Here is a 14,374-nt window from a genome sequence, read left to right on the forward strand (position 1 = left end):
TTTTCTGACATTTTAACTTTAATCATTAAAGTCACATTTCACCCCAGAGACATTGCCTCCGACAGCGCGCCTGGCCGCTGACCCTCCCCCCACAGCTCCCTGTGCCCAGCCCCCTGCCTGCTTCCTCTGACACTGGGCCTAGGGTGTTGCTTCCTATTGAAACAGAGCTCAAAGGATATTAAGGAATGATGAGAAAAGAAAGGAAGAAAGAAAGAAAGAAAGACATAGATGGGCTCAGGGGGTCTGAAGCTTGAGTTTACTTCAGACAGACTTCACACAACTTTATTCTCAACCGGATCCTAGTTATATACCACAGGATGTCAATAGATATGCAGGCATTTCCTGAGGGAGCAAGATTCTTATCTCACAGTGTTCTTCATACTTAACATAACTGTTTTGGGTAAACACTCTCTTCCTCCCAGACTGCTCTACATAACAATCTCCACAGTTTACCGCCGCCATCCTGAGGCCAGCAGCTTGCAACAAATTCTGTAGGTCTTGCTTTAAACTCTTGGCTTCTACATTTCCCCCTTTCTATTTTATAAGCCGAGGAAAACAAGAATCACCTTTTTAGGGTGACTATAAGCAGAGGTGACCGCGCCTGTCTTAGGTTGCCCTTAGGCTCTGAAGGGTCTTACCCGTCATTGGCTGCCAGTCAAGCTCTCTGACTTTGATTCACAAGAATCACTTTGTTATAAGCAGAGGTGACCGCGCCTGTCTTAGGTTGCCCTTAGGCTCTGAAGGGTCTTACCCGTCATTGGCTGCCAGTCAAGCTCTCTGACTTTGATTCACAAGAATCACTTTGTTATAAGCAGAGGTGACCACGCCTGTCTTAGGTTGCCCTTAGGCTCTGAAGGGTCTTACCCGTCATTGGCTGCCAGTCAAGCTCTCTGACTTTGATTCAGGAGGGAGCCAACGAGTTTTTGCAAGAATCACCGTTCTCTTTGTCGTTAAACACAGTTGAGGAGGAAGCGAAGTATAAACAGCCCCAAACCTAAGATTTTTTAGCTCTTGGGTAAGTGATTGTGTAACATTACTTCCATAGGCTATATGTAGATTATTTTAATTTACATTCTAATATCCCTTTTTTGTAATTCTAAGATATCAGGACTTTTTTAATGCATTGTTCAATTAATTGTAACTCTCATTCAGCTACAGCTGTTAACTGCCTTTTGCTTAATAAATCAGAATCTCCTTGTAAAATATCAAACAAATTTTGTAACATATAATTAGGAATCCCTAAAGTGGCAGGTAGCAAAAATGAAAGCAGAGTGTCAATAGTGACGTGTACCCATAGTAAATGACCAGATTTTTAAAATTGAATTCATTGGATTGATTGAAAAAGAATGCAAGAATGTGGATTCTTTATAATTGGTTGTGCATTTTTGCTAATTTTAAATTTATTGCATGCAGTTTTTATGGTATTTTCTCACAATAGTGACCAAATTCCGATTTGCTTACATGACCGGGCCCAGTTGGGTCCTCTGGGAACTGGCTAGGGACCAAGAGGAGCTTCCTGGGACCTAGATATCGTTATTAAAGTACACCTCCTTCTGGGGGGATAGCCAGTCCTCCCAGCTAGAGTGTAAATTTTAACTATTTCTTACCAAGGTCATGTGATAGCAATATCAGTTGCATGTAATGGCAACATCAGGTGAACAAAAAAGACTCCACAAGTATATTTTTTCCTTGCATTCAACCCTCAAATCTGATCTGCTTCCAATATAAGCCATGGTTATCTTGGGATAAATTTAGTTTATACATATATAGTTTATATAAACACTGGACAAAGCATTAAAGTATTTTGGCTTAAAGGAATTTAGGTATTTATATGATTTGAATCTTATTTAGTCAGTAATAGATTCATTTATAGTAATAGTACTTAGATTAATAGATTAAGCCACCTGGTTTAGGGCAAGAAGCAGTTTTTGCCAGTATGATGATACCCAGGAGAAAATCAGTATTTTTTATACAGATAACAACATGATAAAAGTTAATATAAGTTATTTTGATAAAACACAGACTCTTTGCTTTTTAACTAATTATTTAGAAAAAAAATTTCTAAAAAATTTTCTAAAAAAGCCTAAGAGTCCAAGAAAACATTGTCATTTTAGACTCATTAAATCTTTCTTGATTTTAGCCAGAATTTCCATTTTTACAAACCCTCAGCACTTATTATATTAGTTTAGGCTTTGTCCTATATTTTTCTCACTTAGTAACAGTTATTCATTTTAGGATAAAACTATTTTGTTTTCCTATTAATAAAAATACATCTTTCACATTTTTCATACTTAAATCATTACTTTAAACAAATATTTTACCACAAATGTAATTACCATCAAAATTAAATTTGTTATAATAATGTTAAATATTTAAAATACTTCAATGTTTCAAATATGCATTAACTACCAATATATAGTTTTTAACAAGAATTTTTAGTTTTAAAGTTCTTAAAATATATTTCTTTTTAAAATATGAATAGGAGCTAAACTCATGGCCAGTTTCCAAACCACTGCCCATCGAGAATTTAAGCCAACAAAAGAAGATGGGGCTAACTTTCCCACTCTCCGTCACAAGACTTTACCTGTAGTATTGGTATAAATCTCATAGAATAATCATTCAGACTAAACAAAGGTAACCTAACAGAATACCTTGAGTCAGAACTACAATCTCAAACTGCACACCCTGTTGGGGACCAACCTGCTACAGGAACCATCAATGAGCACTGACCCCCGTTTGGTATGGCTACTTTCTCACTGAATACTTTCTGACTCAGGTGTACATGAATCCCTATATAAAGGCAGCCCATCAAGAACAAGCCCAGAAACCAATCTTTCTTTATCCTGCTCTGCCAAAGGCATGGCAAAGAAGCAATTTTTAAAATCTATCATAATAAATCAGTTCTTAGAAATTACAACTGGTGTGGGCAAGCCAGGCTGCAGTGACTCCATAGGCTGAACCGCAGTATCAACTTTTATCAAATCAGCCAACATTCTCCATTTTCCTGACCTCCCTCCTGCAATAAATATTGGAGAATTCCAAGATCCACGAGACTCCTTCTAAACGTCCTGCTCCAAACTGTTTCCAAATCAACCGAGTCAGAGCCTCAAACCTCTCTACAGATAAGGGCCACTGCTCAACCCAAAAAGGCCCGCCTGTAGTATTTGTAGTGGATGTCCCTGGAGCATCTCCTCACTTTATGCTTTAAGAGTTCCCTTATTAGATCCCTGTTCGGGCGCCAATTGCCGAGTCCGGCTCAAGCAACTGTCCAAACAGGGTAAGAAGGGGTAGTGGGAGATTGAGAAGAAACACAACTTAGAGTTTAAGACAAAGCATGAGCCAGGTAGTTCATTGCCTGACTGAACACAAAAACCAAATAGAAACAGGAATATTTTCCCCGTTTTGTTATGTTCACTGCAAAGCCTTCATAACGAATTTCCATTACTTAAGATTTAAAACATTATGGCCTTAAGGCTGAAACCAACAACAATGTTTTTGAATGAGATCAAATAAGCTTACTAATTCAGATGTTTTAACAGGCACCCCAGTAGCTTTAACACACACACATACTCCTCCAGCCGCCTATTATGATTACCCGTTACCCTGATGATCCAAGGAAAATGCTTACTTTACCAATATGACTCGAGTCCTCTTCTATCGGCTGGACACACGTGCCTCTAATGAGACTTTTCCTTGGTTCCTTAATATTGATTTGGAGTCTTCTTCTTCGAGCCCAACGTTGGGCGCCAAATGTTGCTTCCTATTGAAACAGAGCTCGAAGGATATTAAGGAATGATGAGAAAAGAAAGGAAGAAAGAAAGATACAGACGGGCTCAGGGGGTCTGAAGCTTGAGTTTACTTCAGACAGACTTCACACAACTTTATTCTCAACCGGATCCTAGTTATATACCACAGGATGTCAATAGATATGCAGGCATTTCCTGAGGGAGCAAGATTCTTATCTCACAGTGTTCTTCATACTTAACATAACTGTTTTGGGTAAACACTCTCTTCCTCCCAGACTGCTCTACATAACAATCTCCACAGTTTACCACTGCCATCCTGAGGCCAGCAGCTTGCAACAAATTCTGTAGGTCTTGCTTTAAACTCTTGGCTTCTACACTAGGGTCTCACCTTCTTGCCCACTTGGGACATGAGTTCAATTCCTTCAGATCATAGGGGCTTCATAAACATTTGCTGGAGGTTACTGGAACGACTGTTTGAAAACCTTCCTTTGCTCACATCCGGCAGCCCCTCGAGGCCCGGTGATGCCCACCTGTGCTTTCCCAGCACGAACCGCATACACAGCCCCTTGCGGGCACAGTCCGCTGTGTGCACAGCCCACCGTGTGCACAGACCCCCACGTACACAGTACACAATGTGCACAGATGCCCGCATGCACAGTCCCCCACGTGCACAGACCCAGACTCCATGTGCACAGACCTCCGTGTGCACAGCCCCGATCCCCGTCTCTGGTGTCAGCTCAACTCCAGGGACCCCCTGGGTGGATGGGGCCAGTGGTCACCAACAGAAGCCAGCAGCACTCAGCTCCCCTCCCCAGCATGTCCTGCTGGCTTCCTGCACCCGCAGGGGCTCTGGCTGGAATTTCAGGTGGACTGAAGCATCACTGAGCACACCTTGGGCCATGCTGACAGGGTCTCCCCATCCACAGGGGTCTCTATGGGGGTACCCGGAAAGAGGGTCCTAACATGGCCCCTTTGGCCACAGCTCGTCCTGCACCCACTCCTCCTCAACCAAAACCCTGACATCAGGCTCCCCTCTCCAAGGTCCTTGGGCTTCCGAAGGTCCAGGCCACAACCCCTGCTTAGGGCCACCCCTGCTTGCAGGACGAATGTAAGGCAAAGATCCCACTCACTGCCGCAGCCAGCACACGGGCTCGCTGGGAAAGGATGGGCAAGGCAAACCAAGCCCCTGCCTGGGTGCTGGGGAGTGGACACACAGGGGAAGCGAGCTAGAGGCAGACCTGTCAGCAGGCCCCTCAGCCAGGGAGGAGCCCCGGTACCTGGCAAGCAAAACCGCACGTGGCCCACTTCCCACCTTGCCCCACCCAGGCCATGGCCTTCCCTACCGTGGACAGGACTCCAGCAGCTCTTCCTACCCTCCACCCCTACCCCCACCAACGGTGGCCCCTGCCAACCGCAAAGCCCACCTCCCGCCTCCCACTCCTCACCACACCGCTGCAGAAGCCCCTCTGCAGGGCACTTCCTGTCCCCACTTCCAGCCACGCTCCATGCTTTGGTGACCACCCTCCCCCCAACTTAGCCCCTCTCTCCCCCTCTGGGATTTCCTGCCTACCCAGCTAAGAACCCATGGTTAATTATTAGAAGAAACTCATGCATTTCCTTATCTACTAATCCTTTCTTAATATTCATGTACAAAAGATAGACATGAACACGTACCACCTCCAACGTACCATCGTGCCTTCCCTTCCATTCCTGTTTCTGAGCTAATAAAGCCTGGCTGAAAAAGATCTTGTCCAATCTCAACTGGGCCTTCCAAACTGATAAAGTCCTGCCCCTTTGCTCACGCAGCTCCTGACCTTGCTCGTCCCATTTTAACAATTTCCCCTTCTATGCCGTTACCTGGCAGGTGGCAGGCCCATCGCCCCTGGTTCTCCAAGAGGGCCTGGTGGGACGGTGGGCTTGGGCATGGCTTGCCCAGACTGAGGGGCTCACATCTAGGCACAGTGCATATCCTTGGGCCAGCCTGTCTTGTTTTTCTGTCCTGCACCCTTCACAAGCCCACTGTCCGTGGCTGTCCATGTGGGGACCCCGCGGCCCTCCCCCGAGTCAGGAATGTGGCATGTGCTCAGAAACGCCCACACTCACCCAGCTGAGAAGCTGGGTCAGGTGAGGTAGGGCCCTTCCCCTGAGGCTTTTACAGGCTTTATATACATTTTTTTTTTACCTTCAAAATAACTTCTCGAGGCATACATTAAACCATCAGCACACACATGAGAAAGACTAAGCCCCAGAGAAAGTTGAGCAAATCTCTACTGGTCACATGGCTCATAAGAGGCAGAGCCCGTGTGGACACCCAGGCCTCCTGTGATGGTAGGTTCTGGGGTCAACCTGGCCAGGTGATGGTGCCCAGCTGTCTGGTCAGGCAAGCACTGGCCTGGCCATGGCTGCTGGATAATCGTGGCTGGTTGAGTAACCAGGGGCTGGTTTCTGACAGAATCAGTCAGCTAACTGCAGCTGTGGCTGATGACACCTGTGCCGAGTGGGCTTACCTCCTGCAGATGAATTGAGCCAAAAAGTTGGATGTGACCCAATTGGCTTTGAAGGAGAAGAGAGAATTTTCACTGCTTCTCTAGCCAGTGAGCCTCTCCTGTGGAGTTCATCCAGACCCTTCATCAGAGCCGCCAGCTTCACAGCCTGCCCTGCGGATTCTAGACTCTTGCATCCCCACAGTTGTGTGAGACCCCTTTATAAATCTCATATTACAGACCTCTCCTGTTGGTTTTGATTCTCTAGAACACCTCCCCACCCCAAATGACGCCTCTCAATTTACACTCATTCACAGCATGTCACTTCCCTCACGTTCCCTCAATCCTTTATAAATAGACCAAAACTTATTACATTTGTTAATAACAGCTTTGTTTCCCTTCCCTAAGTCACCACCCTAATCAGACCTTTGTCCCTCGTGTCTGATGGATCGATAAAGAGCTTCTAACCTGGTGTCCCTCAGCCCAACCCTTCCTTACTCAATTATACACTCTTAATTGCCACCCTTCTCTGATGTTAGCATCAAATCATTTTTATTCTATGAGAAAAGACTGATGACTTTCACGTATTGGATAAATATAACATGACGTACCTCATCTACCCATCAATCCGTCAATATTAAATTCAACTTCAACTTCTATGCCTTTTAGCTAGAACTTCATCCTCAAGCCTTCTTTTTAAAAAATAATTTATGGACTTCCAATCTGAAGAACACTAGATGCTCCCAGGTGTTCGACAATTCTGTATCCCTATAACTATGGAAAGGACCAAACAAAAGAAGTTAAAGCTTTAAGGATAAAAAATATATATTTGTGTTGAAAATATGGAACGTTTCCCTTAAGAGGACAGAAAATTTTAGAAAATTCTATAAGATATATTTCATGATATATCCGATTAAGAAATATATTGACCACAATTCAAATCAAGCAACAGAAGGTCAAAGGAATTGCCATGCCCAGAGCGTTCCATCCAGTCTATAGATAAACTATAGTGATAATGAAAATATTTTTCTGGATCAACAAGGAAATAAGGCAAACCACCATGGGCTGCCTCACCAGGACAGAGAGAAATAATGTGAGTTAAACCGGACATGGGCACAATAGGCAAACAAAGCAGAAGCTGAGGTTACCCTGGGGTACACACTGGTGCCAATACCAAAACCACGATACTAAGCCTTGACTGGCTCAAGGTGGGGGCCCATGATCTGGAACCCCAACCTTAGGCTGGGACCTCCATGGGGAGCAAAATGAGCCAGGTTAGTGACAGTCCTGGCACTCAGCAGAACCAGAGTCACATCCTTTCTAAAGGAAAATACTTCTGATTAAAAATCTCAGGAGCCCCACATTCAATCAAATATGACACTATCAAATTTAATCATTCATTATGCTGAAATTCATTACAAATTCAAATTCTTTATATTTAATTAAATATGAGCTTGCCATTAAAAGTGTTCAAGCACACTCTCTCGGGCGGGCCGCTGCCGCTGGCGCCCTCCCGCCACGCTTGTTGCCCAGGGCCGACTAGGAAATTCGGACGGGCTCTTTCCCTGGCTGCGGCGACCAGCAACCCTCCCTGCGTTCGGACACCCTCCCTGCGTTCGGACCCCGGGCCGGCTCAAGCCGCTTCGGCTAGCGAACCCCCAGGACGGCGAGAGTTTTCCAAAGTTTAAGGTCCCACAGCACCTTTTACTGGTGGGACCCGCAGACAAATGTGTGCCACGAGCGCCACCTACTGGGCAGGATAAGAAAAACAGAACCCAGAGATTTCACAGAAAAATATTACAACCTTGCTGGGTCTAACACCAAGAGAAATCTGAATAAATGCCCAGACGCCAGCAGCAGAAGACAACTGTCCACGCTCAAAAGATTGAGAATATGGCTCAGTCAAAGGAACAAACCAATAGCTCAAATAAGACACAAGAGCTGAGACAACTAATGCTGAATATACGAACAGAAATGGAAAACCTCTTCAAAAATGAAATCGATAAATTGAGGGAGGACATGAAGAGGACATGGGCTGAACATAAAGAAGAAATAGAAAAACTGAAAAAACAAATCACAGAACTTATGGAAGTGAAGGATAAAGTAGCAAACATAGAAAAAATAATGGATAGCTACAATGATAGATTTAAAGAGACAGAAGATAGAATTAGTGATTTGGAGGATGGAACATCTGAATTCCAAAAAGAAACAGAAACTATATGGAAAAGAATGGAAAAATTTGAACAGGGTATCAGGGAACTCAAGGACAATATGAACCGCACAAATATACGTGTTGTGGGTGTCCCAGAAGGAGAAGAGAAGGGAAAAGGAGGAGAAAAACTAATGGAAGAAATTATCACTGAAAATTTCCCAACTCTTATGAAAGACCTAAAATTACAGATCCAAGAAGTGCAGTGCACCCCAAAGAGATTAGACCCAAATAGGCGTTCTCCAAGACACTTACTAGTTAGAATGTCAGAGGTCAAAGAGAAAGAGAAGATCTTGAAAGCAGCAAGAGAAAAACAATCCATTACATACAAGGGAAACCCAATAAGACTTTGTGTAGATTCTCAGCAGAAACCATGGAAGCTAGAAGACAGTGGGATGATATATTTAAAATACTAAAAGAGAAAAACTGCCAACCAAGACTCCTATATCCAGCAAAATTATCCTTCAAAAATGAGGGAGAAATTAAAACATTCTCAGACAAAAAGTCACTGAAAGAATTTGTGACCAAGAGACCAGCTCTGCAAGAAATACTAAAGGGAGCACTAGAGTCAGATACAAAAAGACAGAAGAGAGAGATATGGAAAAGAGTGTAGAAAGAAGGAAAATCAGATATGATACATATAATACAAAAGGCAAAATGTTAGAGGAAAATATTATCCAAACAGTAATAACACTAAATGTCAATGGACTGAATTCCCCAATCAAAAGACATAGATTGGCAGAATGGATTAAAAAACAGGATCCTTCTATATGCTGTCTACAGGAATCACATCTTAGACCCAAAGATAAACATAGGTTGAAAGTGAAAGGTTGGGAAAAGATATTTCATGCAAATAACAACCAGAAAAGAGCAGGAGTGGCTATACTAATATCCAACAAATTAGACTTCAAATGTAAAACAGTTAAAAGAGACAAAGAAGGACACTATATACTAATAAAAGGAACAATTAAACAAGAAGACATAACAATCGTAAATATTTACGCACCGAATCAGAATGCCCCAAAATACGTGAGGAATATACTGCAAACACTGAAAAGGGAAATAGACTCATATACCATAATAGTTGGAGACTTCAACTCACCACTCTCATCAAGGGACAGAACATCTAGACAGAGGATCAACAAAGAAATAGAGAATCTGAATATTACTATAAATGAACTAGACTTAATAGACATTTATAGGACATTACATCCCACAACAGCAGGATACACCTTTTTCTCAAGTGCTCATGGATCATTCTCAAAGATAGACCATATGCTGGGTCACAAAGCAAGTCTCAACAAATTTAAAAAGATTGAAATCTTACACAACACTTTCTCGGACCATAAAGGAATGATGTTGGAAATCAATAATAGGCAGAGTGCCAGAAAATTCACAAATACGTGGAGGCTCAACAACACACTCCTAAACAACGACTGGGTCAAAGAAGAAATTACAAGAGAAATTAGCAAATACCTCGAGGCGAATGAAAATGAAAACACAACATATCAAAATTTATGGGACGCAGCAAAGGCAGTGCTAAGAGGGAAATTTGTTGCCCTGAATGCCTATATCAGAAAAGAAGAAAAGGCAAAAATGCAGGAATTAACTGTCCACTTGGAAGAACTGGAGAAAGAACAGCAAACTAATCCCAAAGCAAGTAAAAGGAAAGAAATAACAAAGATCAGAGCAGAAATAAATGAAAACAGTAGAGAAAATCAATAAGACCAGAAGTTGGTTCTATGAGAAAATCAATAAGATTGATGGGCCCTTAGCAAGATTGAAAAAAGAAGAGAGAGGATGCAAATAAATAAGATCAGAAATGGAAGAGGAGACATAACTACTGACCTCACAGAAATAAAGGAGGTAATAACAGGATACTATGAACAACTTTACGCTAATAAATACAACAATTTAGAGGAAATGGACAAGTTCCTGGAAAGACATGAACAACCAACTTTGACTCAAGAAGACATAGATGACCTCAACAAACCAATCACAAGTAAAGAAATTGAATTAGTCATTCAAAAGCTTCCTAAAAAGAAAAGTCCAGGACCAGATGGCTTCACATGTGAATTCTACCAAACGTTCCAGAAAGAATTAGTACCAACTCTCCTCAAAATCTTCAAAAAAATCGAAGTGGAGGGAAAACTACCTAATTCATTCTATGAAGCCAACATCACCCTCATACCAAAACCAGGCAAAGATATTACAAAAAAAGAATACTACAGACAAATCTCTCTAATGAATACACATGAAAAAATCCTCAATAAAATTCTAGCAAATCATATCCAACAACACATTAAAAGAATTATACATCATGACCAAGTAGGATTCATCCCAGGTATGCAAGGATGGTTCAACATAAGAAAATCAATTAATGTAATACACCATATCAACAAATCAAAGCAGAAAAATCACATGATCATCTCAATTGATGCAGAGAAGGCATTTGACAAGATTCAACATCCTTTCCTGTTCAAAACACTTCAAAAGATAGGAATACAAGGGAACTTCCTTAAAATGATAGAGGGAATATATGAAAAACCCACAGCTAATATCATCCCCAATGGGGAAAACTTGAAAACTTTCCCCCTAAGATCAGGAACTATTATTCAACATCGTGTTGGAGGTTCTAGCCAGAGCAATTAGACAAGAAAAAGAAATACAAGGCATCAAAATTGGAAAGGAAGAAGTAAAACTATCACTGTTTGCAGACGATATGATACTATACGTCGAAAACCGGAAAAATCCACAACAAAACTACTACAGCTAATAAATGAGTACAGTAAAGTAGCAGGTTACAAGATCAACATTCAAAAATCTGTAGCATTTCTATACACTAGTAATGAACAAGCTGAGGGGGAAATCAAGAAACGAATCCCATTTACAATTGCAACTAAAAGAATAAAATACCTAGGAATAAATTTAACTAAAGAGACAAAAACCTATATAAAGAAAACTACAAAAAACTGCTAAAAGAAATCACAGAAGACCTAAATAGATGGAAGGGCATACCGTGTTCATGGATTGGAAGACTAAATATAGTTAAGATGTCAATCCTACCTCAATTGATTTACAGATTCAATGCAATACCAATCAAAATCCCAACAACTTATTTTTCAGAAATAGAAAAACCAATAAGCAAATTTATCTGGAAGGGCAGGGCGCCCCGAATTGCTAAAAACATCTTGAGGAAAAAAAACGAAGCTGGAGGTCTCGCGCTGCCTGACTTTAAGGCATATTATGAAGCCACAGTGGTCAAAACAGCATGGTATTGGCATAAAGATAGATATATCGACCAATGGAATCGAATAGAGTGCTCAGATATAGACCCTCTCATCTATGGACATTTGATCTTTGATAAGGCAGTCAAGCCAACTCACCTGGGACAGAGCAGTCTCTTCAATAAATGGTGCCTAGAGAACTGGATATCCATATGCAAAAGAATGAAAGAAGACCCATGTCTCACACCCTATACAAAAGTTAACTCAAAATGGATCAAAGATCTAAACATTAGGTCTAAGACCATAAAACATTTAGAGGAAAATGTTGGGAGATATCTTATGGATCTTACAACTGGAGGCGGTTTTATGGACCTTAAACCTAAAGCAAGAGCACTGAAGAAGGAAATAAATAAATGGGAACTCCTCAAAATTAAACACTTTTGTGCATCAAAGAACTTCATCAAGAAAGTAGAAAGACAGCCTTCACAATGGGAGACAATATTTGGAAATGATATATCAGATAAAGGTCTAGTATCCAGAATTTATAAAGAGATTGTTCATCTCAACAACAAAAAGACAGCCAACCCAATTACAAAATGGGAAAAAGACTTGAACAGACACCTCTCAGAAGAGGAAATACGGATGGCCAAGAGGCACATGAAGAGATGCTCAATGTCCCTGGCCATTAGAGAAATGCAAATCAAAACCACAATGAGATATCATCTCACACCCACCAGAATGGCCATTATCAACAAAACAGAAAATGACAAGTGCTGGAGAGGATGCGGAGAAAGAGGCACACTTATCCACTGTTGGTGGGAATGTCAAAGGGTGCAACCACTGTCGAAGGCAGTTTGGCGGTTCCTCAAAAAGCTGAATATAGAATTGCCATACGACCCAGCAATACCATTGCTAGGTATCTACTCAAAGGACTTAAGGGCAAAGACACAAACGGACATTTGCACACCAATGTTTATAGCAGCATTATTTACAATTGCAAAGAGATGGAAACAGCCAAAATCTCCATCAACAGAAGAGTGGCTAAACAAACTGTGGTATATACATACGATGGAATATTATGCAGCTTTAAGACAAGATAAACTTATGAACCATGTAATAACATGGATGGACCTAGAGAATATTATGCTGAGTGAATCCAGCCAAAAACTAAAGGACAAATACTGTATGGTCCCACTGATGTGAACGGACATTCGAGAATAAACTTGAAATATGTCATTGGTAACAGAGTTCAGCAGGAGTTAGAAACAGGGTAAGACAATGGGTAATTGAAGCTGAAGGGATACAGACTGTGCAACAGGACTAGATACAAAAACTCAAAAATGGACAGCACAATAATACCTAATTGTAAAGTAATCATGTTAAAACACTGAATGAAGCTGCATTGAGGTATAGGTTTTTGTTTTGTTTTGTTTTGTTTTGATTTTACTATTATTACTTTTATTTTTTTCTCTATATTAACATTCTATATCTTTTTCGGTTATGTTGCTAGTTCTTCTAAACCAATACAAATGTACTAAGAAATGATGATCATGCATCTATGTTATGATGTTAAGAATTAATGACTGCATGTGTAGAATGGTATGATCTCTAAATGTTGGGTTAATTTCTTTTTTTCCGTTAATTAAAAAAAAAAAAAAAAAAGAGAAGGGATAATTGGAGATGAAGGGATACAGACTGTACAACGGGACTGGATATAAAAACTCAGAAATGGACAGCACAATACTACCCAATTGTAATGCAATTATGTTAAAACACTGAATGAAGCTGCATGTGAGGTATAGGTTTTTTGTTTTTGTTTTTTTTGTTTTTTTTTTCTTTCTATTATTGTTTTAATTCTTATTCTGTTGTCTTTTTATTTCTTTTTCTAAATCGATGCAAATGTACTAAGAAATGATGAATATGCAACTATGTGATGTTATTAAGAATTACTGATTGTACATGTAGATTGGAATGATTTCTAATTGTTTTGTTAATTCTTTTTTTAATTAATAAAAAAAATGAAAAAAAAAAGTGTTCAAGCATATAAGGAAACAGTACACCATGTGTATTAATCTAAAAAAAAAAAAACATAAGCAACGTATTTAGACCTCTAATAACTTCCAATTGCAGAATTACCAGGTATGAAGTATAAAGTAATTACAAATAATAAACTGAAAAGAATAAATAATTAATTCTAGAAAGGAAGTAGCCAAGAAGAAATAATTTCTAAAATTATCAGGCAGAGTTCAAAAGATAAAAAAATGAAAACTGTACTCACTGAAATTAGAAGCATTCTAGAGGTGCAAACTAGCAGCTTAGAGCTGAAGAGAAAGTTAGGAGATACACAGAATGAAGCTGACAGAGAAAAGAAGATGCAATATGCAAAACGGAGATAAAGAGACACAAAGACTGCATGAAGAGATCTTAGAAAGACATACAGACACAATGAGAGAGAGGAAATATTCAAAAGCACAAGGGCTGAGGATTTTCCCGTGATGAAAAGTTTTAGAAAGATAGCGGCAGGTGTCCATGCCTGCACGTAGTGCAGTGAGAGAATACAACGCCATAGTCAAAAAGACAACTCTACAACTCACGAGAGGAAAAGGGCAGGTGCTGACAGCACTGGCCCCCCTCCACCATGCCACAGGTTTCCTTCCAGGTCATGCAGACTCAGCATCGCAGCCACCCTGCAGAGCACTCAGCATTCCA

General features: G+C 40.7%; 1 long non-coding RNA gene across 1 annotated transcript in view; it reads right to left on the reverse strand.

The window, feature by feature from the left end:
* Positions 1-3,272: 3,272 nt before the first annotated feature.
* LOC143673215 (uncharacterized) overlaps positions 3,273-14,374 on the reverse strand; it is a 31,447-nt gene continuing 20,345 nt past the window's right edge. Inside the window, exon 3 of the long non-coding RNA XR_013170254.1 lies at positions 3,273-3,760. This is a non-coding gene — a long non-coding RNA (uncharacterized LOC143673215). The remainder of the gene's footprint in view (positions 3,761-14,374) is intronic.

This window comes from Tamandua tetradactyla, unplaced genomic scaffold (genome assembly GCF_023851605.1).
Source record: "Tamandua tetradactyla isolate mTamTet1 unplaced genomic scaffold, mTamTet1.pri scaffold_201_ctg1, whole genome shotgun sequence".
In the NCBI taxonomy this organism is placed as follows: Eukaryota; Metazoa; Chordata; class Mammalia; order Pilosa; family Myrmecophagidae; genus Tamandua; species Tamandua tetradactyla.